Source organism: Macrobrachium rosenbergii, chromosome 44 (assembly GCF_040412425.1).
Source record: "Macrobrachium rosenbergii isolate ZJJX-2024 chromosome 44, ASM4041242v1, whole genome shotgun sequence".
In the NCBI taxonomy this organism is placed as follows: Eukaryota; Metazoa; Arthropoda; class Malacostraca; order Decapoda; family Palaemonidae; genus Macrobrachium; species Macrobrachium rosenbergii.
Genome location: NC_089784.1, coordinates 25,613,004 through 25,628,003, shown reverse-complemented (window position 1 = coordinate 25,628,003; position 15,000 = coordinate 25,613,004). Strand labels below are relative to the sequence as shown.

The following is a 15,000-nucleotide window of genomic DNA, read 5'->3' as shown; positions in this document are numbered from 1 at the left end:
ATCAACTCTGTCCTTGACGTTGTCATATATCTTTGGAGCTGTTGTTTGGTTGGAAATATAAAAGTGTAAATATTGAGTAGAATACCCGAAACGAGGCCCTGCAAGAAAGAAAATGTTTCGTTTCTTGAAACGTTAACGGAATGATATATTCCGACTCATAAAAGGTTGAATATCAGGAAATTGCCCTCTGAATTCAGAGTGAATAAAACATTTAGGATTCTCTCTCTCTCTCTCTCTCTCTCTCTCTCTCTCTCTCTCTCTCTCTCTCTCTCTCTCTCTCTCTCTCTCTCTCTCTCTGCAGTATCGAGCTTGTTCATTTTAAAAGCTCTCCATTCTTACTGCAACACTTTTGTTATTAGAAAAGCTTTTATTTGGTTTACTTTTACGTCACCTGACTTCCTTTCTTGTCTCCCTGCTTGGTGCAGGAAAAGAAACTCTCCCCAGCGGTGTACGTGTGCTCGCGTGCCAAACCCTTTCGCCTGATGGAACGTCGACCAGAATGCAATAAACGTCACCAGTTAAATATAGAGCGTTCTTTCCACTAGGCCGCTATAGCCCTCTTGCACGTACCGTTATGTTTCCTTTGGTACACCCAAGTTTAGTGTGAAATTTCAATTTCTTTTGCAAGTACTGGAGGAGAGGAAGAATAATTGTTTTACAACGCTATCTTTAAACCACTTTCTTTTTCACGGAATATGTATGTGAAAATTATTGACTGCCACATATAAAAATTTTTTACTTCTACGTGAAAAACTAAATACTTTGTTCGTTATTTCTTTATCCTCGTTAGTAATATCTGGACGTTTCTCAAGCAATGAATGAAAGTTATCGAAACGAATCCTTTGAGATAATCATGAACTGTAAGATTTAAAGCTGTAGAGAAGTTACATAGTAAAGAATGAAAAAGTGTCCTTCCACACCTGAGGTTTAGGACAATATTCTGGCCGTCAAACACACTACAAATTAAGATAATTGCCATAGAAAGCATTTAACTAATATTATCATCTCGGATATACTCATTAAATTCCGTAGCTATATTGCCATTAAAAACATTTTGTTTGTACTTTTCCACGATACACCAGGTGCACTTTAATAAGCCCTCCTATTTGTAGTCACTGGAAAACATGTCATTTATCTCGAAAACCTCTGGTGGAAACAAAAATATGTTTTCAGTTTTTTGTAATCCTTTGATATGTAAATATAGCCAACCGAGGTTCCACGTCTGTTTTATTTCATGTCTGTTTTATTCCATATATATATTTTTTTTCTCTACAAAAGAGGTCTCAATTTTTTTTTACCCATTTTACTTCCCTGTCACTGACAATTGAAGTTAAGCATAACTAGAATGCTCTCTAGAACCTTTTTCTAACACATTTTTCGCTGTCAGGCTTTGATGCTCTATTAAAAAACTAAAATGAAAATCTAAAAAGGCAATTGGTGAGAAATCTCACTAAAATCATTTTTCTCAGAAGATTCCATTGAAGTGTAGATCTTGTGAAAAAGTACCTTGGTATATAAATTCTAAAGTGAGATCAGCCATTCCCCACCTCCAATAACACACATATTCCCTGACTTTTATGGTAAATGGTACACTTTTGGCCTCATAGCCACACCTAAACGATTTCTGTTGTCATCATCGTCATTGTTGCCATCGCAAAGGACCTCTGTGGAATTCTGCCACTCATGGCTTTTGTGTTCTTTCACTTCCACAAATCTACAGTCATCTCTAACTCTTCTGTGTGCAGAATTCTGGTGACACAGTCAAGTATTAATCTTCCAGGGGTGGTGGGCAGGAAATGTCCATGCCATCTCTATCTCCCTTTTATCATTCTCTTGTTAACATGTAGAACTCCGGTAATTTCCCGTATAGCATCATTTCTAATTCTATCCTAACAATTGAACCTAATATTCTTCATGAAGTTGTATTAAAAAAAATGTTTACCCTACTGATACCTATTGCATTTCCTATTACGAACTTATACTGGTAAACTCTAACTGCTCTAAATCTTAACATGCATACATAGACTTTTATCTATATCCCGTCTTTCGATGACGCAGCAATAATCAGAAAAGCAATAAAGAAGAGAGTCAGGTGGCTTTTACATTTCCCCAACATTCACGCACGAGCAAAAAAAAATATCCTTTCAATAACTGATTCTATTTCCGAGATCTTATAGTTAGGAAATAACCTCTTCTCTCAAAAATTTCCCCCAAACTACTCCGAGTCCATTTTATCCCTCCTGAATATTCCTTATATAGACTTCAGAATTTCTTTTACCCAAAAGCCTTCCCCCATCGCCCTCTCCCATCACTCCCTCTCGGTCACCCCTAGCCAGACCAGGCTACCCTTCCCATGACAGACACACACAAACACACATACATGCATACGCACACACGCGCACATACGCACCTCACGCGCATACATTGGCACACGCGATCATACATGCGGAAAATCTCCTTCCAGAAATCCCTTTTGCCTTTCCTTTAAGGCATACGTGCGTACGCACACATACACGCACATACGCACTCATACGCACACACATACACTGGCACACGCGATCATACATGCGAGAAATCTCCTTCCCCAGAAATCCCCAAACGATCACAAGGTGGAAATACTTTTAAGGCGAGATTTAAGATCACTAAAGCAATAGATGAAATACGTCAGGATAAAAATGGAAACATGAAGCAAGTCCCAGTTGAAGGGTGGAGGGAAGACCTCAAAAAAAGTATTTCAAGGAAAATACAAAGCTGTATCCTTCTGTATGGAGTTACAAAACACAGGTAAGCTTTTTTTTTTTCTAAGGCTACCTTTACGTAACCCCTATGTTGTATGAAATACCACACTCAAGAAAGGAATAAGGTCTAAGAAATCCAATAAAGATGGTTATTCCACATCAGCTTTAGGAAGAAGAAGAAATAGCAATGAAGGGTCTGAGATGTCCAAAACCAATCATGAACTAAAAGTAAAAATCGTTTTCTATGCAAATAATTCATCCTTTCTCGTTTTGTAGAGACGGTTATAAAAATTCAAATAAGATCGAGATTTTTCGATGATTGCTGATTCAAACTGAGAATTTTAGGGGAATGGACGTCCTTATTCAGTGTGTAAATCAAATTCGACATTCACAAGTAAAGGGAAGAGAGAGAGAGAGAGAGAGAGAGAGAGAGAGAGAGAGAGAGAGAGAGAGAGAGAGAGAGAGAGAGAGAGAGAGAGAGAGAGAGAGAGTTATCTATGAATCATAATAGGAAAACGGGAAGAAATATTGTGGTATAGTGTGAAATAAAGGATTATTTGGGAAATTTATTTGACTTGATACAGAGTTCAGACATTTGATCAATTTCTTGTCATTTTCTCATCTAAATATATTCTTCATTTTCACATTTACACTGACAAATCAACGCTATGAAAGGTTAATTACTACTCAAGAAAATAATTTACTATGCATTTGAAATATATATATATATATATATATATATATATATATATATATATATATATATATATATATATATATATATATATATATATATATATATATATATATATATATATATATATACATTTATGACTATTTATCACATCACCGTGATTCATATACAATACAAACTTTAATATACTCTACCTCGAAGTAATATATTTTCATATATGTTACCGAAGGGGAATTTTTAGTTGATAATAAGTCCACCGTCCCGTGGGGTCGAACCAGCGACTGGTTAGTGTGTCACTGTAGTCCTGATTCCTCGTCCGTCGCTGGTTCGACCCCACGGGACGGTGGACTTATTATCAACTAAAAATTCCCCTTCGGTAATATATATGAAAATATATTATGTGAGGTAGAGTGAATTGATATTAAAGGACGTTTGTAGCTTTCTGATTATATATACATATATATACAGTATATATATACACATATATGCATACATATATATACAGTATATATACACATATATATACATTATATATATACATATATATATATGTGTGTGTGTGTGTGTGTGTGTGACTTTTTATTACATTAAACGTAACATATTTTATATTCACAAATATTAAGTCACAATTTTCGTTCAATGTCCAATTCATTAGACTAACTTACACCACGTGGAAATTAAAAGTGATATATTCTTCGTCACTAGTGTGATTCGAACGACATAATTACAGTGACCTTGACCACTAAGCCATCAAGAGAGGCTCCGTTATCAGAGTGAATGTATTTTCTGTTTCTACACCAGGAAGCAGTTAGAATTCCACTGTCGACGAAAACTCATCACTTATTTTTACACTTGGGTGTAAGTTATTCCCGAAGGTATAACAAATATATGCATACAAGTAAGCATATATATATATATATATATATATATATATATATATATATATATATATATATATATATATATATATATATATATATATATATATATATGGCGTGTCTGTCCTTCAATAAAGAAAAGCAAAATGCTTAGACTAGACTTGACTCTGAAAATAATATCTCGTATCCAAATGGACAAAGACAGTGCTAAGAACTATTCTCTTTTATACTGCAGCCGACATATTTAAGAAAAATAAACCTCATAATTATGAAGACAAATGTAGATAGATCTCATAAACAATAAGAAAAACAAGTAAGAAAGGTTTTTATATTTTTTTGGTGGCGAAGAAATATCTTATTGAAGTTACATTTTCTCACATATCATCAACAAAAAAATTCAGAGGATATAAAAGTCTAGGCAACGGTTGCTGCTGCCTATGCTAAAAGAAACAACAAACAATATATGATCAAGTCTTCATTGTGATACTGGGGTATTCTCGAGAGACTTTAAAAATGACTTCGGCCTTTTTTGTTTACTTTTCTTTGATTCCGGATCAAAGAATTTTTGGTTTATCAAATATCTATCCATGGATTAGTATTTTCTCAGAATACCTAAAGGTATTGTAAACCATCGAATCTGCAATATCTTCGTTTGTACTGTAATCCTTAGGTCCACTGCAGCGTTGCAATCTTGAGAGAGAGAGAGAGAGAGAGAGAGAGAGAGAGAGAGAGAGAGAGAGAGAGAGAGAGAGAGAGAGAGAGAGAGAGAGCAATGTACACGATTAAATTTATATTTTTGGTTATTCAGAGCGATAAAGTAGTTTCTTGCATTAGCCTATTCTGTGAACTTTAATATCCGCTCGGGTGACCTGCTAAAAGAAGCTGGCGGTGCCAGGCAACAATTCCCGAAAAATGCAAATTTGAACGAGGAATACAAGCGGGTATGGCATTCAACACCAGAGTCATATGTGTGCTAAATTTGACCTTGGCTTCCTTTCTGCTTGTGCAAAACTTTGAAAAAATAGAAACTCTTCTTCAGTAGTTATTAACGAGATGAGGAGGACTGCATGCCTAACGTGACAAAGAAATAATATATTCCCTAGTTAGTGGCAAACAAAGAAAAATCAGTATGTATAATTATCTACTGAAATACCAAGCCTGAAGAGCACAGTTTACTTAATAAGATCTATTGTCTTTTTGTTTGTATAAACGACTAATGTACAGCATTTGTATTAAAGTCTTTTATATTGATACTTTTACTATCTCAAAATAATGATCTCCTAGTTCGTTTGTGTACAAGTCACTGCAAAGTATTTTCCCAAGGAATGAGCTTACCTTCATGAAAGCACCGTCCATACATAACACAGAAGCATATTAAGCAATTATAAGCTCAAATCACTAAAGAAATCATTTTCAAATAAAAGTTAAGTGAAACTGTCCCCCATTCCTGCAGAAAACACACACGCATCTAATTGCAAATGCGTGACCTTTAACAAGCACCTTAACATTTCGAGTTCATGTCCAGTGTTTTTATGACCGCGCCTACCACGAAAGGGCTGTAAATCCTTTCGAACACAAAACCGCAAGTTGGAAATTGCCTCAGAGAGAGAGAGAGAGAGAGAGAGAGAGAGAGAGAGAGAGAGAGAGAGAGAGAGAGAGAGAGAGAGAGAGAGACTCTTTAGGAATTTACACACATGGTCGGGAGCGTGTTGTCGCAGCCTTGTTTTGCATTGCATGTACATGCTATATATATTAAGCAATACTTTCGGGCGCAATTTTCTTTAGGAAAACTAACACTTTCGATTATCAGGCCAGAAGAAAGAAACTGCTACGAGGCGGCATTATGGGACTCTATCAAAAGTTCGAAAAGAAAATAAAGCTGTTATCACGTAAGTATGAAATTACTTGTATTTGATCAGGCAAGAGAAAATAAAGCTGTTATCACGTAAGTATGAAATTACATGTATTTGATCAAGCAAGGATTAGTATGAAATACAAGTAAGTAGTAGGAACTTTTCCTGTTTTTCTTTTTATTTCAATGATTCCCATATATATATATATATATATATATATATATATATATATATATATATATATATATATATATATATATATATATATATATATATATATATATATATATATCTCTGTGTGTGTTCGCTTTGGATCACTGATAAGCGTCTTCGCATTGCAAGTGATATGATTAACTTAAATCGATATCACGAAAGGAAATAACTTGGGTATCTGGTGATTGATGAACTACTGTAAGCTGCAGCCTAAGGGTGGATATGGTGTAAATCTCATTCCAAAAGACAATCTGACCTCCTGAATGTCTACATTTTCTAGAACGTTATATATATATATATATATATATATATATATATATATATATATATATATATATATATATATATATATATATATATATATATATATACAAAATCGTATTTTAATATTATCAAGCTGAAGTGCTTGAAAGTGTAGACACTGAGTTGGACTGACTGTCTTTTGGGATGAGACTAACCTTATATCCTTCCCTACGCAGACTGCAACTTACGACAGGTATCTCACTGGTGAGGCAAAGATAGGTAGCCATCAAAGATTATACAGTATATATATATATATATATATATATATATATATATATATATATATATATATATATATATATGTGTGTGTGTGTGTGTGTGTGTGTGTGTGTGTATGTGTATATATATATATATATATATTATATTATGTATATATATAATATATAAATATGTACATATATATAGAAACATACATATTTATATACATACATACATTTATACAATGAGTTAAAAGGAGAGTAGGTAATGTTCTAACGCTTGCAGGAAAAGGAGCATTGTTTCAGAAACACTCGGCATACTGTCTCTTACAATCCACTCAGTTTCCACGGCAAGTGGAGACGCAATTCTCATGACGATAGCCTTACCGAAGAGAGAAATAAAAGGGGTTTGATGTAAAGCGCACTTGGTTTACATCAAGCTTCAGTTTCGTTGGTTTTAGCATGATTACCTACCAGTTGTATGAGCACTTTCTTTTACGTTTCTTTTACACATTTTATGGTGGCGTGCGTTACCTTCGGACAGGGCGATAAATGCCAGTCTTGCTCCTACGTAAATGAAAAATTTAGATGGACGACGTTCCAGATGGGAGAGCAATTTTAAACATTTTTTTAAGAGAATAATCGTCCCTCCCCCAACTCCACCCCCTTCTTTCCCTCCCTTCTCTCTTTCTCTTTATTTTATGAAGGCCTTAGCCTTTTATATTAGGGGCAGAATTGTCTACGTTGATTACACGACAGCGCTCGTAAAAAGTGATAAGACATTTTACCATGTCTCTGTATTCTTTTACTTCGTTTACCTATTATAATCGTAAATAATACAATACGCAGGCTTTCTCGCTTTCTCAGAATGGCAGAGTGACTTTATTTTAATGATTGCGAAGTAAACACGATATCAAAATTAAATGTAGTAATGCTGTACAAGGTGAAAAAATTTCCAACACAACAGAAACGACTTCGAGCTGAGATGATGGCTATGAAACAAAATTCGGCGAAGATAAGCACGCATTCAAAATGAACAATGATAGTGGAAAATGAAGTGGAGGGACACGAAGTGTACTTAAAAAGTTTAAGAGTATGAAAATTAAAAAGGAGGACTCAACCCAATTTAGCTTTGGTCACCATACCTTTCGCAGTAGCCTTCAGACACAAACAACTTCTCATTTTGACTTGAAATGACGCCGTGGAATGAGGTCACTTCACGAAGCAGCCACCAGAATGCTGTGGAATACATGTAATATTATGAACTAAACAGAATAGTTTATGTTTTAATAGATGTTAATGATTACAAAGTGTGAATACAATTTTTTTATTCCCAAAGTTTTTAGGAGACTCTTACAGTGATGTGAGAAAGAAGGTAGGGCAGGACGTGAGAGTGGTAGGATAAAACTTACTTAAACAAACTGGACTGTAAAAACTGTATTGTAATGGCAGGAAAAAGATATTCATAATATTCACTCCGGTTTAATTCATCTTTGATGAAATACTTATTTCTACATAACCATATCCTTGTGTATGTCTTACTTTACTCGACTTGATATCATTTTAACAGCCTGTATTAACTTTAAGACGGCAAGCCAAAGGAATTGAAGAACAATATTCTCTTCTTTTAGTATGAATAAATGTATCTGGAAATTATAGAACAAGATCTTTCTCTCAGAAACCCATGACAAATTTCATTAAACGCATAATCTGTCATAGATTCCCGTACGCAACCCTTTCCTTACATATTAACACGACTTTTATTTGAAGCAACAGGCTGCAGAAAAATAGCTCTTCATAATGAAACCTCGGGAAAACATGTTATGGCTCCTCTGACATTGCAGAGGATTCTCTTCTTTCAAGACCGTTAGCAGCATAATCCTTCTCTAGGATTTTTTGTACCTTTATTGCAGTAGATAAAAAAAAACTAAAGTAGTGGATTTTCCCTTCATTTTACCTAACTGAAACTTTCTTTAGAGTACAATATGCTCAACAATTTAAGATGAATGATTTATAGGGCTTTAAAATAAACAAGTAAAAATGCGCCGATTTTCTCCGGCACAATCAAGTTTTCTGTACAGCGTATAATGCTGTATGAAACTCTCGATATGCTGCAGTATGAAACTCTCAGCCACGATCTGGTAACACTCAGTGGCTCCCCAGATGCGGTAAAGTGAAATTGCGTCAGTGGCTGGCAACTCTAGCGGTGCCAGACGCACGATCCATGGCTAACCTTAACCTTAAATAAAATAAAAACTACTGATGCTAGATGGATGCAATTTGGCTTGTTTGATGATTGGAAGGTGGATGATCAACATCCCATTTTGCAGCCCTCTAGCCTCAGTAGTTTTTAATATCTGATGGCGGACAGAAAAAGTCCAGACGGACAGACAAAGCCGGCACAATAGTTTTCTTTTACAGAAAACGAAAAATAGCTTTAGAAGCATATTATTTAAAAATTCATTAATCATAAATAAGTGAAATTTTGTTTCATTTATATCACCATAAAAGAGCCACTGTTCTCTTTATTAAAAATTGCGATTATATCTCCCTGGTGTAATAATGGATTCCAATTCAGTGTTCCCTCGAGGACGTTCTTGACTGTAATGATACAACGTACTCTAATAAATGTCAGACGCTAAGTTACTCTTTGTATTTTAACAATGGCATAATGGTTATATTTCATGAGGGTATAATCAAGATTGACAGTTGACTTGAAACTTTTATTTAGGAACCGTCAGAAATGTATAGCCTTTCTGCTTATTCTTTTGAGTTTAATTCTCAAAATAAATCATGTATTAGGGGTCATCAGTCTTAGGTGAGATATTACAACTACAGTTATTACATTACTGAGACTGTTGGCCGTTGTAATAAAGGTAGCCTAAAAAGCAAATTATGATGGTGATGTTATAATACTTTGGAATTACTCATCAAGTTAGTGATTATCTTGATAGAATAACTATTGGGGAACTAGCATTTTGAATATCTCATTTCTTTTATAAAACAAAATAGAAGTAATGTCAAAGAAATTTGCTCTTTTATGATCTGCATTTACTAAATTCCCTGTGCATAATAGTATGATAACTTCGTTTCAAGGACATTTTGGCATGCAAGCAAATATATTCTTGCAATGATGATCTCACATGTCATTATATTCTGTACCTTAAAAGACGTTTTATAATAATAATTTCAATTTACGTTAACCGTAGATTAGGACACAAATAAAGAATAAATTTATTTTAAAAAGTGGATAGAATAACACGATAAACACAGTAAAACAAATCGGGCAATTACATACTTGTACTTTAAACTTAAATAAATCTGATCTAAGATCTTAACCTTTGCCAAAGCTGGTAATTATAATTATGGAAAATAATGTCTTAGTTCATCATAATGGAAAGGACACAACACTATGTAGCCGTTTATAGAGAAATGAAACTAACCAAAATTAGTGACTCTGACTTCATAACATTCAGGTTTCAAAGTTGGTTTTTGTAAATGTTCGGGAGTTATCGGTTTGATTTGCCAATATTCAAGTGGCAAGCCATTTACAAGGCACATTTTTATCTGCTTTACTACATTTCCCCTCATCAGAATGTAAATATGTGCACGTGATTACAGTATATCAGTTTTTTTCTCTCTCTCGACGGAAGGAATAATTTTTAAGACCTTTTCGGCTTGTTATTCCAAAAATAACACTCAGTTATTCGTAAATCCTGTTAGGTTTACGTGTTCTTCTTCAATTTGAAAATGTATCTTGTTTCAAGTCCTTCCTCTTTTCTAACACTTGTAGCGATATGCGAAAACATCATCATTTTATATCACTTAAGAGCATAAAAAGCATCTATAATCAAGTTAAAAATTCAACAAAAAACTGACATTATCAAAAAACGTCATTGTTTTACTTTCAGCGTTTATGAATATTGTACCAAGTTATGCAGTCACGTCACCGGCTTTGGTGAATAAATCATATAAGAGAGCCATTATCATACTCCGCAGTTTTGGTAAAATGTGCAAAAAACATCCGATCTTATTTTTCTTCATCCTTTTATTCAAATTACGTTCCTCTCCAATCGTAGATTCGTACTTAGCATTAATCTAAATGCGTAAGTTTTCAACTCAAATGTTAATTTTAAACCTGATTTTACATTGCAATATCGATTGGAATACGATTCACAATATCTTGCTGTTTTACTGATTAAATAATAAAAAAAAAATTAAACAAAAGAAAACAATGACCTGAGGAAAATGAGTAGTGTACAGAGTTAAAAGGCAACGTCAGTTCTCTCGCCACCTATCCCTTAATAACACAGACACGCAGGAAGACAGAAATGGCTGCAGACGATATTGAGGACCGATGCAGAAGGCAAATTAGTGAAGGCATTTAACCCATTATAGATTCGTGTCTTCATTAGCGAAACCCTTTAATTGCTTAGGGTACCTCTGGCCTCTCCTCACGTGCTCTACCGGCTTAATCTGGAATTACTTTTGATTTCTTTATTTTTATTTTTTTCCTCTTTGCTTATTTTCCCTTTGCACAAAATGAAGGAAAACTATTGTTTTTTAATCTACGAGGATTTAGGGAAAACTATTCCAGGGACGATACTAATTTCCGAGAACGGGCAATAGCAGTCTGAACTACGAAACGGAAATGTTAGGTTTATATGGCTTTGAAGGTGAGGGAATTGGAGAACGTGGAGAAATATGCAAATAACGTATGCAAATGACGTATTACTGAAACCATGAAAGTTTAAAATGCAGAGAGAATGCAATACTTTGTACACGAAAACAATTTTCTAACACAGAACTGAAGGCTGTTGCTCACGATGCAAGCAAAAAATAAAAAGATAACACCTGGATTCAACCATTCAAGTGTTAAACGAGGAATTTGGAGGTGACAGCAACATTCTGTCAGATTTTGTAATGGAGAAAAGTATTGACATAATTTAATCCGTATATAAAAATATCAATTCATTAAAAAGCACTGAAAAATACTAAAGTATGAACGGGAATTTGATTTTTCTCAATTAATACCGTTGGAAGAATGAACAAAAAAATCACTTATTGATTAGAGACAAAGCAACAAAGAAATGGAACGTCAGGGAGTCCATTGTATTTATATGCTATTTATCTTTGATTGACGGAATTGAGTTTTGATACGTAGTAAATAAATTAATTCTTTGTTATTTCTTAATACTCTTAAGAATCATATGGCGTGTTTATTCTGAAAGAATCAGTAATGATTTCAAGATTCAGCTAAATCAACATTTAGAAACAGAAAGTTAATTGATTGGAAAGTTGTGATCAAAATAACGAAAAGCTATTATTGTGAATTAAATACGTCGAATAACAAAGAAAAAAAAAACAAAATGTAGCTTTATTTCAATGAAAAGTAATATGTGTTTTAGCTCAAAGATTCTAATAACCTCAAAAGTTATTCCATTTTGTAAACAGGTTAAAGCAAAAAAAATCGTCATAATAAACGTCCCTCAACCCAGACTATGCCATATCAGAGGCTAAAACTGCACTGAAGTTCTCCTACATATCTGTAAGTAGAAAAATCTAAAGAACTCTAGTGAAGTGAGCGTAAATAAAACGAGGGAAATAACAAATATGTAACTAGATGATTCAGAAACACAAGTGCGTCTACTTCTTTTACCATAAAGAACCTGGAATATCTTGTAATTACCATAAAATTCAAATGGCACAGCATTTCGCCGGTTTTACACGGAATGGAAGAGAGGTCGAAGGTTATTTGCAAGCAAAGAGGGGCCTAAAAGATAATCGTATAACGTTGCAAGAGATCGGGGGTGATTTGGCAACAGATTTGGCCCAGATTTCCCAAGAGTACAAATTGGCAATTTTTCAGAACTTTCCTTATATGCATACAAGAGAGCAAATGTGATGTGCTAGAGAATACGTTCTTTACAAGAGATGCAATGCTTTTATATTTCTATAAGAGGCTTGGGATTTTATGTAGAATCACTGGAAAAACGAAATTACTTATCTTTTTTTTTTCTCGAGAGCCTTGCTGTTAACTTTACTGTAAACAAATATATTTATCTTATTATTCCTGGTATTCTAAATCGTATGTTTATATGTGAGCATTGAAACTATACAAATTGACAGAATGATAAACATAGTAGTACTAACATAAAAGTAATGAATTCTTTTCTCCAAACCATATGAAACTAGATACAAGATGAAAAAAAGTTTGTGATTTCCATTGTATTATTATACTGTCATTTTATCTTTTACTCCTTTTTATAATATTCTCGCTGTTAATGTAATGTGATTAACAAAACTGAACCATACTCGGATATAAGTTTAAATCAGTCATCATTTTCGAAAATCCACTTTTATCCAAAACCTCTTCTTACCTATGTGTGTATGTATGTGTGTGTGTATATATATATATATATATATATATATATATATATATATATATATATATATATATATATATATATATAATATATAATATATACAGTATACAGTATATATATATATATATATATATATATATATATATATAATTTCAGCAAATTCATAGAAATATTGATTGATAGTATAAACATATTGAAAGACGACAGTTAATTTCCCGTAAAGAGCAAAAAATTGCGTTTTTTTAGGAAACACATGCCTAGATTTTTGTACGAATAAGAGAGAGAGAGAGAGAGAGAGAGAGAGAGAGAGAGAGAGAGAGAGAGAGAGAGAGAGAGAGAGAGAGAGGAGTAATTTAGCTGTGAATTGCTGCAGGAGATCCAGCTTATCTCCCTTAGTCATCTAGGAAACATTACGTCCTATTGTTGGCCATGTACCGTAATCATGTTGTCAAGTAGCAGGTGCTCTTGCTATTTGTTTTTCTGATTATAACTTAAGACGCGTTCCTTATAAGAATGCTTCACGCTTTTCATTCACGATCGTTCCTCGTTTCCACGAATCAGGTCAGAGACTATGGTAATAAATTATTTTTTTATTGCGCGTCTCCATACATTATTTTTTCATTACGCTTCTCCATACATTATTTTTTTCATTACGCTTCTCCATTTCCTCTCATCTAAATCCAAAAACAAAATAATAATTGAAAAACGTCCGCTCCCTCCCCCCCCCCAAAACGCCCCCATCTATTCCCCCCTTCACATGCATCATGCGCACACGCACGTCCAAATGCAAAAATATTATTCTATCAGCTTAAGCTTCGCTGTCGTGAATCTTAATCTTTAAATTTCACAGGTTTTAACTTTTTTCATGGCAGATGAGATTTTCGTACAAATGAAAGTAAATCCTGTTTTTGGTCGTGTCATTATGTTTCACCTCTTATTAGATTAATTACTGCTCCGGTTTCGAAATTTATAATCTTTCTTTATTACGGAAGCAGCAGAATTTTTGTGGGTCCATATTTTAGAGTATTTTCCCTTTATTCGTGAATGTCAAAAAGTAGATTATTATTTGAAATTCATGGCTCTGCTTCTTCTCATATAAACTGAATTACGAATTTGATCCTTTTTTTAACTCCTATTGCTAATTCATCAGTATCTTTTAAGAAGAATTTTGAAGGCTGTTGTTAATTATAATGAATTACATCATAAATAATTAATTTGTGTATTTTATTCGTTCTCCAATCCCTTAACAGCAACAGCTTTTCATTTGCTCTGAGTTGCTCCTCATAAAGTTATAATTAATATTTTTTTTTTTTTGCAATAAGAAAGAAGTTTTTCTTGCAGTGTCATTCAGATAAAAAATCTACAGAAAAGTATTTTACCTATTGAAATCATTGAAAAACATGTTATGACTTCTGACATGGCTAGAGATTCTACTCGTCACGACCATAAGATCTAGAGAAACATATTAATTTCTGGTATTTTTCAATGAGTTGCAGAAGTCAGTAATAGAAAAAGGTGTGAGCCCGAGGGCCAGTATCCTCCATTCCTTTTACCTTCACTCTTTTCATAGAAAAAAATAGCAAAATCTATTTGCGTCATGCTTTTCTTTAAAAAAAATTATAAGCAGCTTTTGAATAATCTCAGGTAGTGGTCCAGATTTTTTTTATATTCAGAATGAAAGTCCTGTATCATAATTATGTTTCCATGAAAGTGCTGTGATTTTATTTTATTTTTTTCT

At 33.7% G+C, this 15,000-nt stretch overlaps 1 protein-coding gene across 3 annotated transcripts in view; it reads right to left on the bottom strand.

Annotated features, from left to right (window-relative positions):
* The window catches only part of GABA-B-R2 (gamma-aminobutyric acid type B receptor subunit 2), a 366,199-nt gene that overhangs the window by 229,084 nt on the left and 122,115 nt on the right, over nt 1-15,000 (bottom strand). For all 3 annotated transcript variants that reach the window (XM_067088074.1, XM_067088075.1, XM_067088072.1), the window contains exon 2: nt 8,022-8,115. The gene's annotated coding sequence lies outside the window, so the exon portion shown is untranslated. The remainder of the gene's footprint in view (nt 1-8,021; nt 8,116-15,000) is intronic.